The sequence below is a fragment of the Tachyglossus aculeatus genome, chromosome 1 (genome assembly GCF_015852505.1).
Source record: "Tachyglossus aculeatus isolate mTacAcu1 chromosome 1, mTacAcu1.pri, whole genome shotgun sequence".
Lineage (NCBI taxonomy): Eukaryota > Metazoa > Chordata > Mammalia > Monotremata > Tachyglossidae > Tachyglossus > Tachyglossus aculeatus.
In genome coordinates, this window is record NC_052066.1 from 100009758 (window position 1) to 100029488 (window position 19731).

General features: G+C 47.0%; 1 protein-coding gene across 4 annotated transcripts in view; it reads right to left on the reverse strand.

The window, feature by feature from the left end:
• Nucleotides 1-19731, reverse strand: part of PLSCR1 (phospholipid scramblase 1) — a 69216-nt gene that overhangs the window by 41194 nt on the left and 8291 nt on the right. The window contains exon 1 of one of the 4 annotated variants that reach the window (XM_038743393.1): nucleotides 4141-4224. The exons of 1 other annotated variant lie outside the window; for it this stretch is intronic. The gene's annotated coding sequence lies outside the window, so the exon portion shown is untranslated. Of the gene's footprint in view, nucleotides 1-2024; nucleotides 2073-4140; nucleotides 4225-19731 lie in introns of those variants that run through there. 2 more of the 4 variants (XM_038743401.1, XM_038743416.1) reach the window with 2 other exon arrangements.

The window sequence follows — 19731 nt, forward strand, 5'->3', positions numbered from 1 at the left end:
AGAGCATTGGGCACCCACTCTGTCTCTGTAAACAGAGCACTGAAGTGAGGGACCACGGGACTGATGAATGTCTTCCTAAGCCCTCACGGGTGGAAACTTGGTGCTTCGCTACGGCCGGACAACGTGTAAGCGAATTCCTCCCAAGTGGGAAGAGTTCGTGGGAGGGAGCTAGATGCTCCACTATGGGCAGGTGACACTTAGGTGAATTCCTCCCGGAAGGGAAATTCAATTTGCCGCATCCAAACAATTAAATAATTATATTCCTTCCCAAAAGGGAAGTTCAATTCGCCGCATGGAATAAATTTTGTATGGCCCAGTCCTCGACTTTGGTCTCTTTCTCTCGCTGTGCCAATTCCCCAAACCATCCCCAGGCAACGGGTGACAAAAGCCCATTTGGGACATTGACTGTGTCCAACCTAATTGCCTTGTACCTACCCAAGCACGTAGTACAGTTGCTGGAACCTAAGTAGCTTTTTAATGAACATCCCAATTATTACCCAGAAACAATGAACTTGATAGCTTGGACCTACTCAAGAGCAGAGCAGGACTGCAGCAGGAGACCCAGGCAATAAGGTGGAAGATAACTGGTCAGTGGAGATCCCTTAAGCCAAGGCCAAGAGTTTCAATTTAATGAGAGTAGCCACAGGGCACCACCACCACAATAATAATAATAATAATAATAATAATAATAATAATAATAATAATGGCTTTGTTAAGCACTTACTATGTGCAAAGCACTATTCTAAGTGTTGGGGAGGATACAAGGTGATCAGGTTGTCCCACGTGGGGCTCACTGTCTTAATCCCCATTTTATGGATAAGGTAACAGGCACAGAGCAGTTAAGTGGCTTGCCCAAGGTCACACAGCTGACAATTGGCAGAGTGGGGATTTAAACCCATGACCATAGAGTTGTGAAGAAAGTGATGTGACCAAATCAGTACTGGTGAATTTTTTTTTGACCCTGCTTTGGGGTTATTTTGGAGAGGGTAAAAATGAGGACAAAGGGAATCCATCACGGAGTCTGTTATGCCCGCCCAGGCATGAAGGTTTTCCTAAGGGCTGTGTTTTAGAAGGGGCCATCTTGTCGAAGAGGTAGTAGTTGCAATAGTAATAGCATGTATTAAGCATTCATTCATTCGTATTTATTGAGTGCTTACTGTGTGCAGAGCACTGTACTAAGAGCTTGGGAAGTACAAGTTGGCAACATATAGAGATGGTCCCTACCCAACTGTGGGCTCACAGTCTAGAAGGGGGAGACAGAGAACAAAACCAAACATATCAACAAAATAAAATAGAATAAATATGTACAAATAAAATGAATAAATAGAGTAATAAATATGTACAAACATATTTACATATATACAGGTGCTGTGGGGAGGGGAAGGAGGTAAGGCAGGGGGGATGGAGATGGAGAGGAGGGGGAGAGGAAGGAGGGTGTGTGTCAAGCACTGTGCTAAGCACTGGAAGATACTACATACTAAGAAATTAGATCCCTTTCCTGTCTCTTGGGGGCCCATGTGTTCAATGTTGGGAGGAAGAGGTCGGGCGGGGGGTGGGGGGGAGAGCTCGGTATTCCCCAGAGATCAACCCCTAATATTACAAGGATACTGACAGGGTGCCTGCAGTTTGAAAGAGCAGGTATCTTTTTGCATGAATAATAATTGTGGTAATAATTATGACATTTGTTAAGCGCTTATTATGTGCCAAGCCCTGTTCTGAGCACTGGTGTAGATACAAGGTGAGCAGGTTGTCCCACGTGGAGCTCACAGTCAATCCCCATTTTACAGATGAGGTAACAGGCACAGAGCAGTTAAGTGTCTTGCCCAAGGTCACACAGACAAGTGGCAGAGCCAGGATTAGAACCCATGTCCTCTGACTCCCAAGCCCGGGCTCTAGCCACTAAGCCACGCTGCCACAGACTTCCAAAAGGAAAGCAATTCATTAACCAGATTGTAACAAATTCATCCTACCACCCTGTTTTGCTAACTACACCGAAGACAGCAGCAGGTTGGCATATTTCTCACCTGCTCAGAGCCCTTAGCTGAATATCCAATCTCTATCACATCTTTCAGGGGCCTCTACACCTTGCCCAACGTCAGACCTCTTTTCGGGGAATCTTGAGTCACACTCCAATCTTCACTAAATCCAAAAAGTCAAGGAGAAACGGTTTGAAGCCACAAGTCATTCCTCGGAGTGATCAGAGATGGATAACCCGATTGAAGGGCCAAGCCCTTCAGATTGCATAACTGCCAGCTGTAGGGGAGCAAGCGGAAGCAGTACTGTTGCTAGGAAAAAAAGGAGACTCAGAGGCTCCAAGAGCTGGGGCCAATTTCCTGCTCCACCTTCTTTAATTATCCTGTATATATATATATAAATATCCTATACTCTATTTCCTCAATTTAATTCAACCTTCTTCAGGCCTGATCCCTGGGGCATTTCCCAAACCCAATCCAACGGGCTTCTCAGAGTAGCCTGCCATTTCCCAAAGTTGTTCTCCTGCATTCATTCATTCAATCATATTTATTGAGCGCCTACTGTGTGCAGAGCACTGTACTAAGCGCTTGGGAAGTACAAGTTGGCAACATATAGAGATGGTCCCTACCCAACAGCGGGCTCACAGTCTAGAAGGAGGAGACAGACAACAAAACAAAACATATTAACAAAATAAAATAAATAGAATAAATATGTACAAGTAAAATAGAGTAATAAATATGTACAAACATATATATATATATATATATATATATATACAGGTGCTGTGGGGAGGGGAAGGAGGTAAGGCGGGGGGTGGGAGGGAGGAGAGGGAGAGGAAAGAGGGGGCTCAGTCTGGGAAGGCCTCCTGGAGGAAGTGAGCTCATTCTCAGACCACCCCACCCTGCAGCTGCCCAACGGGGTATCCTGGGGGTCCAGACTCCTGTTCTCGGAGTGAGTGGGTAGTGTCTCCCAGAGGTTTCAGGCTACAAAAAAGCAGCCTGGCCTAGTGAATAGAGAACGGGCCTGATTACCTTGTTTCAGCGCTTAGAACAGTGCTTTGCACATAGTAAGCGCTTAACAATATCAACATTACATTATTGTTATGATTATTACCCCAGTGCTTAGAATAGTGATTGGCACATAGTAATCAAAAAACAAACAAACAAAAAACAAACTGACCCATCCCCCAAGACTCCCTGTTGATGAGCAGGCACAGGGTTCAGGCAGGGCATCCCTAGATGCAGGTGGGATTGGGATACTGGAAAGGACAGTCTGAATGCCAGCCATCCCATGCCCAAAGACCACAAGGGCAGACAAGATCAGGTCAACTGGGTTCTAATCTGGGCTCCTTCACTTGCCTTTTAAGTGACCATGGGCAAGTCAACTTATCTGTGCCTCACTTTCCTCATCTGTAAAATGGGAAATGAAATAGGTGTCCTCTCTTCCCCTGATTTCCCCAATCTTCCGTCCTTTCTGCCTCAACTTTGCACCTGAACTCCGGGAGCCCTTTGATACTCACCCAGCCCCTCAGACCTTGTGCAAATATCCTATACTCTATTTCCTCTATCAGTAATGTCCTTCTGCCCCGGTAGACTGCAAGCTCCTCGTAAGGAAGAATTACGTTTAACTCCATTGTATTGTGTTTTCCCAAATACTTAGAACAGTAGTACACAATCAATAACAAATACCACTGGTGGGGATCAGGCCTGATTACTTTGAATCTAGCTCCAGTGCTTAAGATAGTGCTCAATAATTACCATCGGTTGGGATCCGACATAATTATTCCCCACCTCCCACCCCCACTTAACACCTGCTGTGCACACAATAAGTACCCACTAAACATCATTAATTGGAGGCCGGCAAGATAGTTTCGAAATCCCCCTAGCCCTTCACCTGCTCTGCACACAATAAGCGTTCAATACATACCAACGACTGGGATCCTATATGATGATTTTGAATCTATCCCGGGGCTTAATTCAGTGCTTGGCACCAATTGGGCGCTTTAAAAAATACCACAGATTATTATTTATTATTATTATTATCAGAAAGCTCCTGCCTTCCCAAGTTCCACGAGGTCAGGAAACCCGACAGAGAAAGGGAGGAAACCGAGGCTCAGCCCAGAAGGGGCTGAGTGCGGGTCTCCCCTCTTCTTCCTTGCTCCTTTACCTTGACGATGCAGGGACAGAGCTGTCGGCTGGATCCAGGGGTCCCCTGGACAAGTGGGCTCCGGACAGTTGGTGTCCCGCGTTCACGGGGGAGGTACCTGGCCCCAGGGGCAGGTGGACGGACAGACAGGAGGACCGGACAGCAGCCCGGGATATAGTCTAGCTCTGAGAACAGATGCCCGCCCTGACCTGCCCTAACCAAGTGAGCCTCCGCACCGAGAGACCTTTCGCTTTCTTTTCCTCCTTTAAAGCTTTAGGGACGGCAGAGCTCGGGGCCCGCCTCCCCCCGAGGGACCACCTCCTCCTCCTCCTCCTCCCCCCTTTCCTTCTCCCCCTCCTCTTCCCTTTCCTTCTCCCCCTCCTCCCCCCTTTCCTTCTCCCCCTCCTCCCCCCTTCCTTTCTCCCTCCTCCCCCTTTCCTTCTCCCCCTCCTCCCCCCTTCCTTTCTCCCTCCTCCCCCTTTCCTTCTCCCCCTCCTCCCCCCTTTCCTTCTCCCCCTCCTCCCCCCTTCCTTCTCCCCCTCCTCCCCCCTTCCTTCTCCCCCTCCTCCCCGCTTCCTCCCCCTTTCTCCTCCCCCTCTCCCTTCCTCCTCCTCTTCCCCCTCCTCCTTCTCCTCTCATTCTTCCTCCTCCTCCTTCATTCATTCAATTGTATTTATTGAGCACTTACTGTGCGCAGAGCACTGTACTAAGTGCTTGGGAAGTACAAGTTGGCAACGTATAGAGACGGTCCCTACCCAACAATGGGAACCCCCTCCTTCCTCTCCCCCTCGCCCCCCCACCTCCATCCCCCCACATCTTACCTCCTTCCCTTCCCCACAGCACCTGTATATATGTATATATGTTTGTACATATTTATTACTCTATTTATTTATTTATTTATTTTACTTGTACATATCTATTCTATTTACCCTCCGCTCCTCCGCCGCTAATCTCCTCACCGTACCTCGTTCTCGCCTGTCCCGCCATCGACCCCCGGCCCACGTCCTACCCCGGGCCTGGAATGCCCTCCCTCTGCCCATCCGCCAAGCTAGCTCTCTTCCTCCCTTCAAGGCCCTGCTGAGAGCTCACCTCCTCCAGGAGGCCTTCCCAGACTGAGCCCCTTCCTTCCTCTCTCCCTCGTCCCCCTCTCCATCCCCCCATCTTACCTCCTTCCCTTCCCCACAGCACCCGTATATATGTATATATGTTTGTACATAGTTATCACTCTATTTATTTATTTATTTTACTTGTACATATCTATTCTATTTATTTTGTTAGTATGTTTGGTTTTGTTCTCTGTCTCCCCCTTTTAGACTGTGAACCCACTGTTGGGTAGGGACTGTCTCTATATGTTGCCAATTTGTACTTCCCAAGCGCTTAGTACAGTGCTCTGCACATAGCAAGTGCTCAATAAATACAATTGATTGATTGATTTTATTTTGTTAATATGTTTGGTTTTGTTCTCTGTCTCCCCCTTCTAGACTGTGAGCCCACGGTTGGGTAGGGACTGTCTCTATATGTTGCCAACTTGTACTTCCCAAGCGCTTAGTACAGTGCTCTGCACACAGTAAGCGCTCAATAAATACGATTGATTGATTGATAGAAGGGGGAGACAGACAGAACAAAACAGGTGGACAGGTGTCAAGTCATCAGAATAAATAGAAATAAAGCTGGATGCACATCATTAACACAAATAAATAGAATAGTAAATATGTACAAGTAAAATAGAGTAATAAATCGGTGCAAACATATATAAAGGTGCTGTGGGGAGGGGAAAGAGGTAGGGCAGGGGGGATGGAGAGGAGGAGAGGAAAAAGGGGGCTCTGTCTGGGAAGGCCTCCTGTAGGAGGTGAGATCTCAGTAGGGCTTTGAAGGGAGGAAGAGAGCTAGCTTGGTGGACGGGTGGAGGGAGGGCGTTCCAGGCCAGGGGTTTGGATGTGGGCCGGGGGTCGATGGTGGGACAGGCGAGAACGAGGCACAGTGAGGAGGTTAGTGGCAGAGGAGTGGAGGGTGTGGGCTGGGTTGGAGGAGAGAAGGGAGGTGAGGTAGGAGTGGGTGAGGTGATGGACAGCCTTGAAGCCGAGGGTGAGGAGTTTCTACCTGATGCGTAGGTTGATTGGTAGCCACTGGAGATTATTGAGAAGGGGAGTAACATGCCCAGAGCGTTTCTGCACAAAGATGATCCGGGCAGCAGCGTGAAGTATAGACTGAAATGGGGAGAGACAGGAGGATGGGAGATCAGAGAGAGGGCTGATGCAGTAATCCAGTCGGGATAGGATGAGAGACTGAACCAGCAAGGTAGCAGTTTGGATGGAGAGGAAAGGGCAGACCTTAGCAATGTTGCGGAGGTGAGACTGGCAGGTTTTGGTGATGGATTGGATGTGAGGGGTGAATGAGAGAGTGGAGTCGAGGATGACACCAAGGTTGCGGGCTTGTGAGACCGGAAGGATGGTAGTGTTGTTTACAGTGACGGGAAAGTCCGGGAGAGGGCAGGTTTTGGGAGGGAAGATAAGGAGTTCAGTTTTGGACATATTGAGTTTTAGATGATGGCAGGCAGACATCCAGATGGAGATGTCCTGAAGGCAGAAGGAGACCTGAGCCTGAAGGGAGGGAGAGAGAGCAGGGGCAGAGAGGCAGATTTGGGTGTCATCAGCGTAGAGACGGTAGTTGAAGCCGTGGGAGTGAATGAGTTCACCAAGGGAGTAAGTGTAGGTAGAGAACAGAAGGGGACCAAGAACTGACCCTTGAGAAACCCCTACAGTAAAGGGATGGGAGGGGCAGCAGGAGCCTGCCCCCTTTCCTCCCCTTCCTCCCCTCCTCCTCTTCCTCCCCTCCCTCCTTCCCTTCTTTCCCCTCCTCCTCCCTTTCCTCTTCCCCTTCCTCCCCTCCCTCCTTCCCTTCTTCCCCTCCTCCTCCCTTTCCTCCTCCCCTCCTCCTCTTCCTTCTTCCCTCCTTCCCTTCCTCCTCCTCCCCCTTCCCGTCCTCCTCCTCCCCCTTCTTTCCCTTCCTCCTCCTCCCTCATTCTGTCCCTTCCTCCTCCCCCCTTCTTTCCCTTCCTTCCCCCCTCCTTCCCTTCCTCCCCTCCTCGTCTCCCTTTTCTTCCCTCTTCCTCCCCTCTTCATTCACCCTTCCCTTCCTCCCCCCTCCTCCCCCCCAGCTCATCCTCCCCATCCTCCCCCCACCAGGCCAGGGTCTCCTCTGGGACCCAGCCAGACCCCCACACTCTCATCCCCAGCGGAGGCATCGAGGCCTGGGGTGGGGGGCTGCCACTGTGGGCCCAGGCTGGACGGCTCGTGCTATTGGGGGACTTGTTGAGTGCTTACTATGTGCCAGGCTCACACACTGCTTAGAAGCAGCAGCATGTCCTAATGGCTTGGGAGTCACGAGACGTGGGTTCTAATTCCGCCTCTGCCACTTGTCTGCTGTGTGACCTTGGATGAGTCACTTCACTTCTCTGGGCCTCAGTTACAGCATCTGGAAAATGGGGATTGAGACTATGACTACCTTGTAACTACCCCAGCACTTAGAATAGTGCTTGGCATATAGTAAGTGCTTAACAAATGCCATAACTATTAATTATTATTATTATTTGTAAGTGCTTAAATTCATTCATTCATTCAATCGAATTTATTGAGCACTTAACTGCATGCAGAACACTGTACTAAATGCTTGGAAAGTACAATACAGAATTAAAGAGAGACAATCCCTGCCCACAACAGGTTTACCATAGTTATTTATTATTTATTCATTTCCTAAGCACTGGAGTGGATGCACGCAGATTGGGCTGGACACAGTCTCTTTGTCCCTTGTAGAGCTCACAGATTTAATCCCCATTTTATGGGTGAGGGAACTGAGGCACAGGGAAGTGAAGTGACTAGTCTAAGGTCACACAGCAGAAATGTGGCCAGGGTTGCAGCGGAGTTGGATTGGGGTAGGGGTTGAGAGGGAAGGGGCTCATGAGCCTGGGAGTCAGAAGGACTTGAGTTCCAATTCCACCTACACCAGTTGTCTGCTGTATGGCTTTGGGCAAGCCATTTCACTTCTCTGGGCTACAGTTCTCTCATCTGTAAAATGGAGATTGAGACTGTGCACCCCACGTGTGACAGTGACTGTGTCCAACCTGATTTGCTTGTACCCACCCCAGTGTTTAGTACAGTGCCTGGCACACAGTAAGGACTTAAATACCACAATTATTATTATTATTATTATTATTATTATTATTATTATTATTATTATTATTATTATCCAGGCTTGGGAATCAGAGGATGTAGGTTCTAATCCCAGCTCTGCCACTTGTCGGCTGTGTGACCTTGGGCAAGCCACGTAACTTCTCTGTGCCTGTTACCTCATCTGTAAAATGGGGATTAAGACTGAGCACTCCATGTGGGGCAACCTGATTACCTTGTATCTACTCCAGTGCTTAAAACTGTACTTGAAACATTGTAAGCACTTCAATGCCATTATTATTATTATTATTATTATTATTATTATTATTATTATTATTATTATTATCTGCAGTCTTTTAAGACTCGGATCCTGCCCGGGGGGGGGGGGGGGGGCGGTGGGGAGGGGGCTTCCTACCCCCCAGGGAAGGAGGCAGAGAGGGGTCTCTGGGGCTTGTGAAAACAGAACTGCTGAGGGAGACCCCTGGTCCGGGGAAGGGGAGTGGGCTTTCAAACAGAACCTGGGGCTAGAGGTTGTTTTTGCCATTTCCCTAGTGACCTTTCCTGTAGTAGCCGACTCAGGGTTGCCCATTCCTTGAACCCTGTTTGAGAAAGAGAATTGAAACAAAAAGAATTGAAGTGAAAAGCCACCACTGGAGAGGGTGGCTGAGCAATTGTATTCATTGAGCACTTATGAGAGCAGCGTGGCTCAGTGGAAAAGAGCAGGGCTTTGGAGTCAGAGGTCATGGGTTCGAGTCCCAGCTCCGCCACATGTCTGCTGTGTGACCTTGGTCAAGTCACTTAACTTCTCTGAGGCTCAGTTCCCTCATCTGTAAAATGGGGATTAAGACTGAGAACCCCATGTGGGACAACTTGATCACCTTGTATCCACCCCCAGCGCTTAGAACAGTGCTCTGCACATAGTAAGTGCTTAACAAATGCCATTATTATTATTATTACTTACTTACTATGTGCAGAGCACTGAGCTAGGGGTATGGGAGAGTAAAATATAACAGCTGGTAGACACATTCCCTGCCCACAAAAAGCTTACTATCCCAGAACAGTTCAGTGCTTGGCATAAAATAAGCACTTGCTCTGTCACTTGTCTACTGTGAGACCTTGGGCAAGTCACTTCACTTCTCTGTGACTCAGTGACCTCATCTGTAAAATGGGGACTAAGGCCGTGTGCCCTATGTGGGACAGGGTCCAACCCAATTTGCTTGTACCTACCCCTGTACTTAGTAGAGTGCCTAGCACATAGTAAATGCTTAACACCACAATTATTATTATTATTATTAACAAATATTATTATTCTTATCATTGTTACTACTGCCTCCTATCAAGTGCCACCCCCTCAATATGACATTGGACCCCATTCCCTTGGACCTTATAAAATCTCTCACCCCTTCCCTCCTTAACTACTATCTTCCACTGCTCACTCTCCAATGGCTTCTTCTCCACACCCTTCAAACATGCCCATGACTCCCCCATCCTAATAAACCCCTCCCTTGACCCCACAGCCCCCTCCAGGTATTACCCCATCTCCCTCTTACCCTTCCTTTCCAAACTCCTGGAGCGAGTCATCTACACTTCCTGCTTTGAATTCCTCTCCTCCAATTCTCTCCTGGCCCCCCTTCAATGTGGCTTCCACCCCCTCCACTCCACTGAAACCGCCCACTCAAAGGTCATCAGTGACTTCCTTCTTGCCAAATTCAACGGCTCCTACTCCATCATAATCTTCCTCGACCTTTCAGCTGCCTTTGACTCTCTGGATTATCCCCTTCTCCTCAATACATTACCCAACCCCCAACCTTGGCTTCACTGATTCCATCCTCTACTGGTTCTCCTCTTATCTCTCTGGCCATTCATTTTCAATCTCCTTTGCAGGATCTTCCTCCCATTCTCACCCCCCAACTGTAGGGGGTCCCTTAAGGTTCAGTTCTGGCTCTCCCATTTATTCTCCATCTACACTCACTCCCTTGTAGAACTCATTCGGTCCCATGGCTTCAGCTATCATCTCTATGCAGATGACACCCAAATCTACATCTCCCCCCCCCCCCCCGCCCCGTTCTCTCTCCCTCCCTCCAGGTTCACATCTCCTGCCTTCAGGACATCTCTACTTGGTGTCCTCCAGCCACTAAAAACTCAACATGTCCAAGATTGAGCTCCTTTTCTTCCCTCCCAAACCCTGTCCTCTCTCAGAATTTCCTGTCACTGTGGACAGCACTACCATCCTTCCCGTCTCACGAGCCTACAACCTTAGTGTCATCCTTGACTCACTCTCTCATTCACCCCACATATCCAATCTGTCACCAAAGCCTGCTGGCCTCATCTTCACAACATCGCCAAGATCTGCCCTTTCCTCTCCTTCCAAACCGCTACCACATTAGTACAATCACTCATCCTATCCTGACTGGATTACTGGATTCAGAGAAGCAGTGTGGCTTAGTGGAAAGAGCACGGGCTTTGGAGTCAGATGTCATGGGTTCAAGTCCCGGCTCCACCAATTGTCAGCTGTGTGACTTTGGGCAAGTCACTTCACTTCTCTGGGCCTCAGTTACCTCATCTGTAAAATGGGGATTAAGACTGTGAGCCCCCCATGGGACAACCTGATCACCTTGTAACCTCCCCAGCACTTAGAACAGTGCTTTGCACATAGTAAGTGCTTAATAAATACCAACATTATTATTATTATTATTACTGCATCAGTCTCCTTTCTGATCTCCCAACCTCCTGCCTCTCCCCATTTCAGTCCATACTTCACTCTGCTGCCTGGATTATTTTTCTACAGAAACGTTCTGGGCATGTCACCCCCATTCCTCAAAAATCTCCAATGGTTGTCTATCAACCTCTATATCAAGCCAAAACTCTTCACTATTGGCTTCAAGGCTGTCCATCACCTCATCCTCTCCTACCTCACCTCCCTTCTCTCCTTCTACAGCCCAGCCCGCACCCTCCACTCCTCTGCTGCTAACCTTCTCCCTGTGTCTCATTCTTGCCTATCCTGCCACCGACGCCTGGCCCATCCTCTGGCCTGGAACACCCTCCCTTCTCAAATCTGCCACACAATCAGTCTTCCCCCCTTCAAAGACTCACTGAAGGTTCACCTCCTCCAGGAGGCCTTTCCAATCTAGCCCCCCCTTTTCCTCAGCTTCCCCTCCACGTCACCTCAACTCACTCCTTTTGCTCTACCCCCTCTCCCTGCCCCAAAGCACTTATGTAAATATGTATATCTCTATAATTCTATTTATTTACATTGATGCCCGTTAACTTGTTTTGATTGTCTCCCCCCTTCTAAAGTGTAGGTCCAGTGTGGACAGGGATTGTCTCTATTGCTGAATAGTACTTTCCAAGTGCTTAGTACAGTGCTCTGCGCACAGTAAGCACTCAATGAATATGATTGAATGAATGAATGAATGGACACTATTATGAGTTGCAAGTTGGGGGAGCTTGCAAACCACTGTGGGAGTTTGCAAGCTAATTGGGGAGTGTACAAGCTAGTGGAGAGTATACAATCTAGTGGGGGGGGGTGTACAAGATAGTGGGGGGAGTGTACAAGCTACTGGGGGGAGTTTACACACTAGTAAGAGTTATGGGCATTGGATGATCATAACCACAGAAACCAACATTACTAAAATATCCAGTTAATTTCTTTCACTGACTGAAACAAAGCTGTTGTAAAACACTCTTTATGCCCTACCGCAGAGTCATTCATTCAATCATATTTATTGAGCACTTACTGTGTGCAGAGCACTGTACTAAGTGCTTGATGACATATAATTTTCCTTCACTGCTGCAATTAGGGATCTAGCAAAGCAGTAAAGGAGGTTCAAATTACTTGAATAGCACACAGAAAAACGCAACAAAATCAGGGTCCCTCCTACATTACCTGAATCGTCCTGGAGCCAGATTCTCCATTCTCCTTTTCATTTAGTTCCCTTAATCAAGTCTCAATTGAAGATGCACCCGGGGCACAGACTATTGCTCAAAACACTCTAAGTAGAAATAAAACAAAACAAAAAACCCTCAACCCAGGTCTGTCTGCAGTGCCCTGTTCTGCTCTCCCCAGACTTTCCCCCTGCAATGCCCATATGCCCATTAACAGTTCACAGCCTGAGCACCCCACTTCCCCCAGTGCATTTAAAGTTTCCCCAAAATGCAGATTCAATACAGTAAGCAATGGCATTCAGGGAGTTTCTGCAAAGAATTTAAACATTATACTAACTGCAGGGAAAGAGTAAATCCAAGCATGATGCACACTCCCTGCCCTCAAAGAGTTTAAAGTGTAATGGAGGAGACGAGCAGAAACCAGACAAAAAGGGAACCAAAATAAGGAAGTGTGGGAAACCTGCCCCAGGCCCAACCCAAAAGTGGGTGCAGAATGTGAAAAGGAAGACAGGTCCACTGTGAGCCAGCTTTTATAACTAGATTCATAATGGATCATACATAAGGTACAAAGCAGATTGCCTCAGCCACTAGAAGTTAGAGTATACCTGATTTTCTTTGGGTTGGGTCCCTGTTTATTTTTATTTTTCAGCCTGGTGAAATTCCATGGGGGATAAGTGTGCTGAGCTAGTTGGGGCAAGGGGCCTCCATCTCACCTGTCTCGCTGCCGAGCCCTGGCTCACGTCCTACCTTTGGCTTGGATATATATGTATATATCTATACTTTTATTTATTTACATTGATGCCTGTTTACTTGTATTGATGTACATCTCCCATCCTGTAGATGGTGAACCCATTGTGTGCAGGGATTGTCTTTATTGCTGTGTTGTATTTTCCAACCCCTTAATACAGTGCTCTGCACACAGTAAGCACTCAATAAATACAATTGGATGAATGAGTACTCAAAGAGAGCACAAAGGAGGAATATGGAATGGCTTGGCCAAGGGTGAGGGCAATCTCAGATCTAGAGGTTACTATGTCCAAAGACCTGGAAGTTTGGGAACTAAGAGGTCTGAGTAGTAGTGTGGCCTAGTGGAAATAATACAGGACTCAGTATTGTGAGACCTGGGTTCTAATCCTGACTCTGCCACTAGCCTGCCTAGAAAGAAATAGCGTGGCTCAGTGGAAAGAGCCCAGGCTTCGGAGTCAGAGGTCATGGGTTCAAATCCCGGCTCCGCCAATTGCCAGCTGTGTGACTTTGGGCAAGTCACTTAACTTCTCTGTGCCTCAGTTCCCTCATCTGTAAAATGGGGGTGAAGACTATGAGCCCCCCCGGGATAACCTGATCACCTTGTAACCTCCCCAGCACTCAGAACAGTGCTTTGCGCATAGTAAGCGCTTAACAAGCTTAATAAATGCTATCATTATTATTATTATTATTATAGAGACAGCATGGCTTAGTGAGAGGCAGCATGGCCTAGTGGCCAGAGCACAGGCTTGGGAGTCAGAGGACCTGGGTTCTAATCCCTGCTCTGCCACTTATCAGTTGTGTGACCTTAGGCAAGTCTCTGTGCCTCAGTTACCTCATCTGGAAAAGGGGAATAAGACTGTGAGCCTCATGTGGGATGACCTGATTACCTTGTTCATTCATTCAATGGTATTTGGTGAGTGCTTATTGCGTGCAGAGCATTGTTCTAGGCACTTGGAAAGTACAATTTGGCAACAGAGACAATCCCTACCCAACAAAGGGCTCATAGTCAAGAATCTACCTGTAAAATGGGAATTAAATACCTGTTCCTGCTCTCCCTTATGCTGTGATCCCCATATAAGACAGGAACTGTGTCTGCTGTGATTATATTGTATCTACTCCAGGGCTTAGCATGGTGCCTGGCACAAAATAAACACTTAATATCAGTTGATATTAATATCAATATCAATGGTATTTATGGAGTGCTTATTGTGTGCAGAACACTGTGCTAAGCACTTGAGTGAAATACATGGACCCTGCCCACAAGCACCCTGTAATCTAGATGGGGAGATGGACATTAAAGTAAATTGCATAAAAATAATAATAATAAGGATGTTATTTGTTAAGCACTATGTGCCCATACACATCAGTGCCATGAACCTGAGGGGGTGGGGGTGGGGGGTGAATATCAAGTAATTAAATGATAAATAGTCAAATAATAATAATGATGGCATTTGTTAAGTGCTTACTATGTGCGAAGCACTGTTCTAAGCACTGGGGGGATACAAGGTGATCAGGTTGTCCCACGTGCAGCTCACCGTCTTCATCCCCATCTCACAGATGAGGCTCAGAGAAGTGACTTGCCCAAAGTCACACAGCTGACGAGTGGAGGAGCAGGGATTAGAACCCATGATCTCTGACTCCTAAGCCCGGGCTCTTTTCACAGAGCCACGCTGCTTCTCTAATGGGTATGTGATGCAGAAGGGAGACGGAGATGGGGAGATGAGGATTTAGTTGGGGAAGGCCTCTTGCAGGAGATCTGATTTTACCTAGGGGGAAGAGTAGTGGTCTGTCATGTATGAAGGGGAGGGAGGAAGTTCCAGGGCAGAGGGAGGATAATAATAAATATGGTATTTGTTAAGTGCTTATTAAGTGCCAGACACTGTTCTAAGCGCTGGGGTAGATACAAGATAATCAAGTTGGACACACTCCATGTCCCTCATAGGGCTCACAGTCTTAATCCCCACTTTACAGATGAGGTAACTGAGGCACAGAGAAGTGACTTGCCCATGGTCACAGAGTAGACAAATGGCAGAGCCGGGATTAGAACCCATGATGTTCTGACTTCCAGGGCCGTGCTCCACTAGGCCAGGCTGAGGATGTGGGTAAGGAGTTGGCAGCAAGATGGACAAGATCAAAATATTCCAAGCCGGTGTTAAGAGGAGCTAAATGCCTAAGGTGGGTTGTAGTAGGAAATCAGCTAGGTGAAGTAGAAGTGGAATTGCTAATTGAGTGTTTTAAAGACAATGGTAAGGAGTTTCTGTTAGATAAGGAGCAGATAAGGATAACAGATAAGGATCTCAAGGATAAGGAACAGAACTTATCCTGTACCTGTATATATTTATACAGGTACAGGATATGTATATGTATACAGGTATATATGTATACAGCACCTGTATATATGCATATATGTTTGTACATATTTATTACTCTATCTTACTTGTACATATCTATTCTATTTTATCTTGTTAGTATGTTTGGTTTTGTTCTCTGTCTCCCCCTTTTAGACTGTGAGCCCACTGTTGGGTAGGGACTGTCTCTAGATGTTGCCAACTTGTACTTCCCAAGCATTTAGTACAGTGCTCTGCACACAGTAAGCACTCAATAAATACGATTGATTGATTGATTGGTTAAGATCCCGTTGTTTTGTTGTCTGTCTCCCCCTTCTAGACTGTGAGCCCATTGTTGCGTAGGGGCCGTCTCTACACGTTGCCGATTTCTACTTCCCAAGCGCTTAGTACAGTGCTGTGCACACAGTAAGCACTCAATAAATAAGATTGACTGAATGATAAGGAGGTGGATGGTAATCACTGGAGGTTTCTTGAGGAGGGGAGTATCATGGACTGAACTTCTTTTTTTTTTTTTTTAGAAAAAATGACACCAGAAGCAGAGTGAAGTACAGTGCTCTACATACAATAAGTACTCAGTAAATACCACTGAATGGTTTTCTCTAGAGTGATGGGAACTGCAAGGGGAGGACAGGGTTTGGTGGAATTAGGAGGAGTTCTGTTTCAGACATTTTAAGTTTGAGGTGTCAGTGGGGCATCCAATAGAGATGTCCTAAAGGCAGACAGAAATGTGAGACTGCAGAGAAGGAGAGAGTTTGGAACCGGAGATGTAGATTTTGAAATTATCCCTGTAGAGATGATAATTATAGCCATAGGAGCCATTGAGTTCTCCAAGGAAGTGGGTGTAGACAGAGAATAGAAGAAATGGGGGACTGGAGAGATTGCCCCAGGACCAACCCAGAAGTGGGTCCAGAATACAAAAAGGAAGAAAATAATAATAATAATAATGGCATTTATTAAGCATTTACTATGTGCAAAGCACTGTTCTAAGCGCTGGGGAAGTTACAAGGTGATCAGGTTGTCCCAAAGGGGGTTTACAGTCTTAATCCCCATTTTACATATGAGGTAACTGAGGCGCAAAGAAGTTAAGTGACTTGCCCAAAGTCACACAGCTGACAAGAAAAGTCCCCTGTGATCCACCTTATATACCTTAGTTGTCCAAAGGATCGTTTGTCGGGCAAAAAGCAATTTGCTTAACCACAAGGAGGGAGATTCAGAGCTGTGCATTGAAGGACTTCCATCGTTTAGGTGGTGGGAGGCAGAGGAGCCCACGAAAGAGACGGAGAATTAGCGGCCAGAGAGATGGGAGGAGAACCAGGAGAGGAGAATGTCAGTGTCATCAAGGTTGGACATATTTATTCTACTTATTTTATTTGGTTTATATGTTGTGTTTTGTTGTCTGCCTCCCTGTTCTAGACTGTGAGCCCGCTGTTGGGTAGGGACCATCTCTATATGTTGCAAACTTGTACTTCCCAAGGGCTTAGTACAGTGCTCTGCACACAGTGAGCACTCAATAAATATGATTGAATGAATGAATGAGAAGGGGTTGGTCAACAGTGTTGAAGGTAGCTGAGAGGTAGAGGAGGATTAGTATGGAGAAGAGGCCATTGGATTTGGCAAAAAGGAGGCCATAGACCTTTGAGAGGGTCATTTCCATGGAGTAAATGGGATGGAAGGCAGATTGGATGGGGTCAAAGAGAGAATTGGAGGCAAGGAAGTTCAGGCAGTAGGTGTCGGAAACTCACTCGAGGTGGTTGGAGAGGAATGGTAGGAGGGACGTGGGACAATTATTGGAAGGAGCCATGGGGTCAAGGAAGGGTTTCTTTAGGTTAGGGTATACATAAGCATGTTTGAAAGCAGAGGGGAAGAATCCATTGGAAAACATACATATCTGTAATTTATTCATTTATATTTATATATTTATATAAGCTCACTGTGTGCTGGGAATTTGAATGTGTCTGTTTATTGTTGTATTATACTCTCCCAAGAGCTTAGTACAGTGCTCTGTGCATAGTAAATGCTCAAAAACTTTATTGAATGAAAGTTTTCAAAATCCTGGATCCTTTGTGTTCTCTGAGAAAGGAAGTGAAGAGGTTACCCTCTCTTCTTCCCTCCCTAACAGCCATCTTCAACTGTTCCCCACTGCTTTCAAACATGCCCACATCTCCTCTGTCCTAAAAAAACCCTCCCTTGACCCCACAGCTCCCTCCAGTTTTCACCCTATCTCTCTCCCACCACACTTCTCCAAACTCCTCGAGTGAGTTGTCTACACTCGCTATCTCAAATTCCTCTCCTCCAATTCTCTCCTTGACCCCCTCTAATCTGGCTTCTGTCCCCTTCACTCCACAGAAACAGTCCTCTCAAAGGTCACCAGTGATCTCCTTCTTGCCAAATCAAATGGCCTCTACTCCATCTTAATCCTCTTTGACCTTTTATCTGCCTTTAACACTGTGACCACCACCACCTCCTGGAAAAGTTTTCCAACCTTGGCTTCACTGATTTTATCCTCTCCTGATTAACTCTCTGGCTGTTCCTTCTCAGTCTCCTTTTCAGGCTCCTCCTCTGCCTCCCACCCCCTAACTGTGGGGGTTCCTCAAGGTTCAGTTCTGGGTCCCCTTCTATACTCCACCTGCCCACTCCCTTGGAGAACTCATTCACTCCATAGCTTCAACTACCACCTCTATGCCAATGATACCCAAATCTACATCTCCAGCCCTGTTCTTGCTTCCTCTTTGCAGTCTCACATTTCCTCTTGCCTTCCTCTTGGATGTCCTCCAATCATCTCATACCTAAGTCCAAAAAAGAACTCCTATCTTCCCACCTAAACTCTGTCCTCCCTCTGGCTTTCCCATCTCTGTAGATGGCACCACCATCCTTCCTGTCTCACAAGTCTCTAACCTTGGCATTATCCTTGACTCCCCTCTTTCACTTAACCCAAATATTCAATTCAATTCATTCAAATCATATTTATTGAGCACTTACTGTGTGCAGAACACTGTACTAAGTGCTTGGGAAGTACAAGCTGGCAACATATAGAGACTGTCCCTACCCAACCAGTCTCACCTTCACAACATTGTTAAAATCCACCCTTTCCTCTCCATCCAAACTACTATCACGGTAATACAATCCCTCATCCTATCTCACCTGGATTACTGCATCAGCCTCCTTGTTGACCTCCAAGCCTCCTGACTCTCCCCACTCCAGTCCATACTTCACACTGCTACCCCTATCATTTTCCTGCAAAAATACTCAGGAGTTGACCTGACAGGACAGTACCCACTCCTCAAAAACCACTTTGGTGGTTCATGCATTCATTCAATTGTATTTATTGAGTGCTTACTGTGTGCAGAGCACTGGTTGCCCATCAACCTCTCTATCCAAAAAAACCCAGAAAACTCCTCTATTTCGTGACTTCTAAGCATTCCACCACCTTTCCTCCTCCTACCTCACTACCCTCCTAGTACAACCCAGCCCACACACTTTGCTCCTCTAATGTTAACCTTCTCACTATGCCTCGATCTCACCACTGACCCATCACCCACATCCTGCCTCTATCCTGGAAGGCAAGGATCACCCACATCCTGCCTCTATCCTGGAAGGCAAGGATCAAGTCAAATAATTACTCCCATAACATTTTCAATGCCTCATCAACGGCACATCTCCTCCAAGAGGCCTTTCTTGACTAAGGGGAGGGGGGGAGAGGGAGAGAGGTGGGGGGGGGAAGGAGAGAGAGAGAGAGAGAGAGAGAGAGGGAGGGAGGGAGAGAGAGAGAGAGAGAGCTCACATGTGCAGATAAACCTTAGGGTCACCAATAACAGCCCTCTAGAATTCTAGATACCCCTTTTCTCATTCTCCGAACATGAGTAAGGGTGTCATAAAGGCTCTCCCAAGGTGAACTAGGGTACCCATCATCTTAAGGTCAAATGCTATCTTGTGATTGCTGTGGTGAGCACGAGTGACTCCGTTTTGTAACACGGAAATCATTTTACGAGCAACCATCATTTGACGCCATGAACAACAACATAAGAAGAGGAATTTAGGGAGGAACCAATAACATAGAAGGAGGACCTTGAGGAAGCATGAACCATCTTGCCAAGGGGAGGAGGAGCACTGCCAGAGATACACAAGATAAACTACATTGCAAAAACAGCCTGTGGTGCAGACTCAAGGGGAGGAGGAGCTGTCTCCCCGCTTTACCCAGTAACAAGCTATAGACAGCAGGCAAGTCAAAGCAGTGAATCAGGACCCACTGCCACCCCTCTGAAACAACCAGCATGAGTGGATTAAAGTGGAAGGGGGTGGGCAACCGAAGAGAAAAAAAGAGAGTGAGGAGAACAAATGTGCACCAACCAGGAAGGCCAAACAACTGAAGCAGGTGGTCACCAAGAACTAAAGAATCCAACCCCAGGCAGTGGCAAAAAACACCTGAGCCAAGATGCCTACAGCACAGCCACAAAGAACCACCTAAA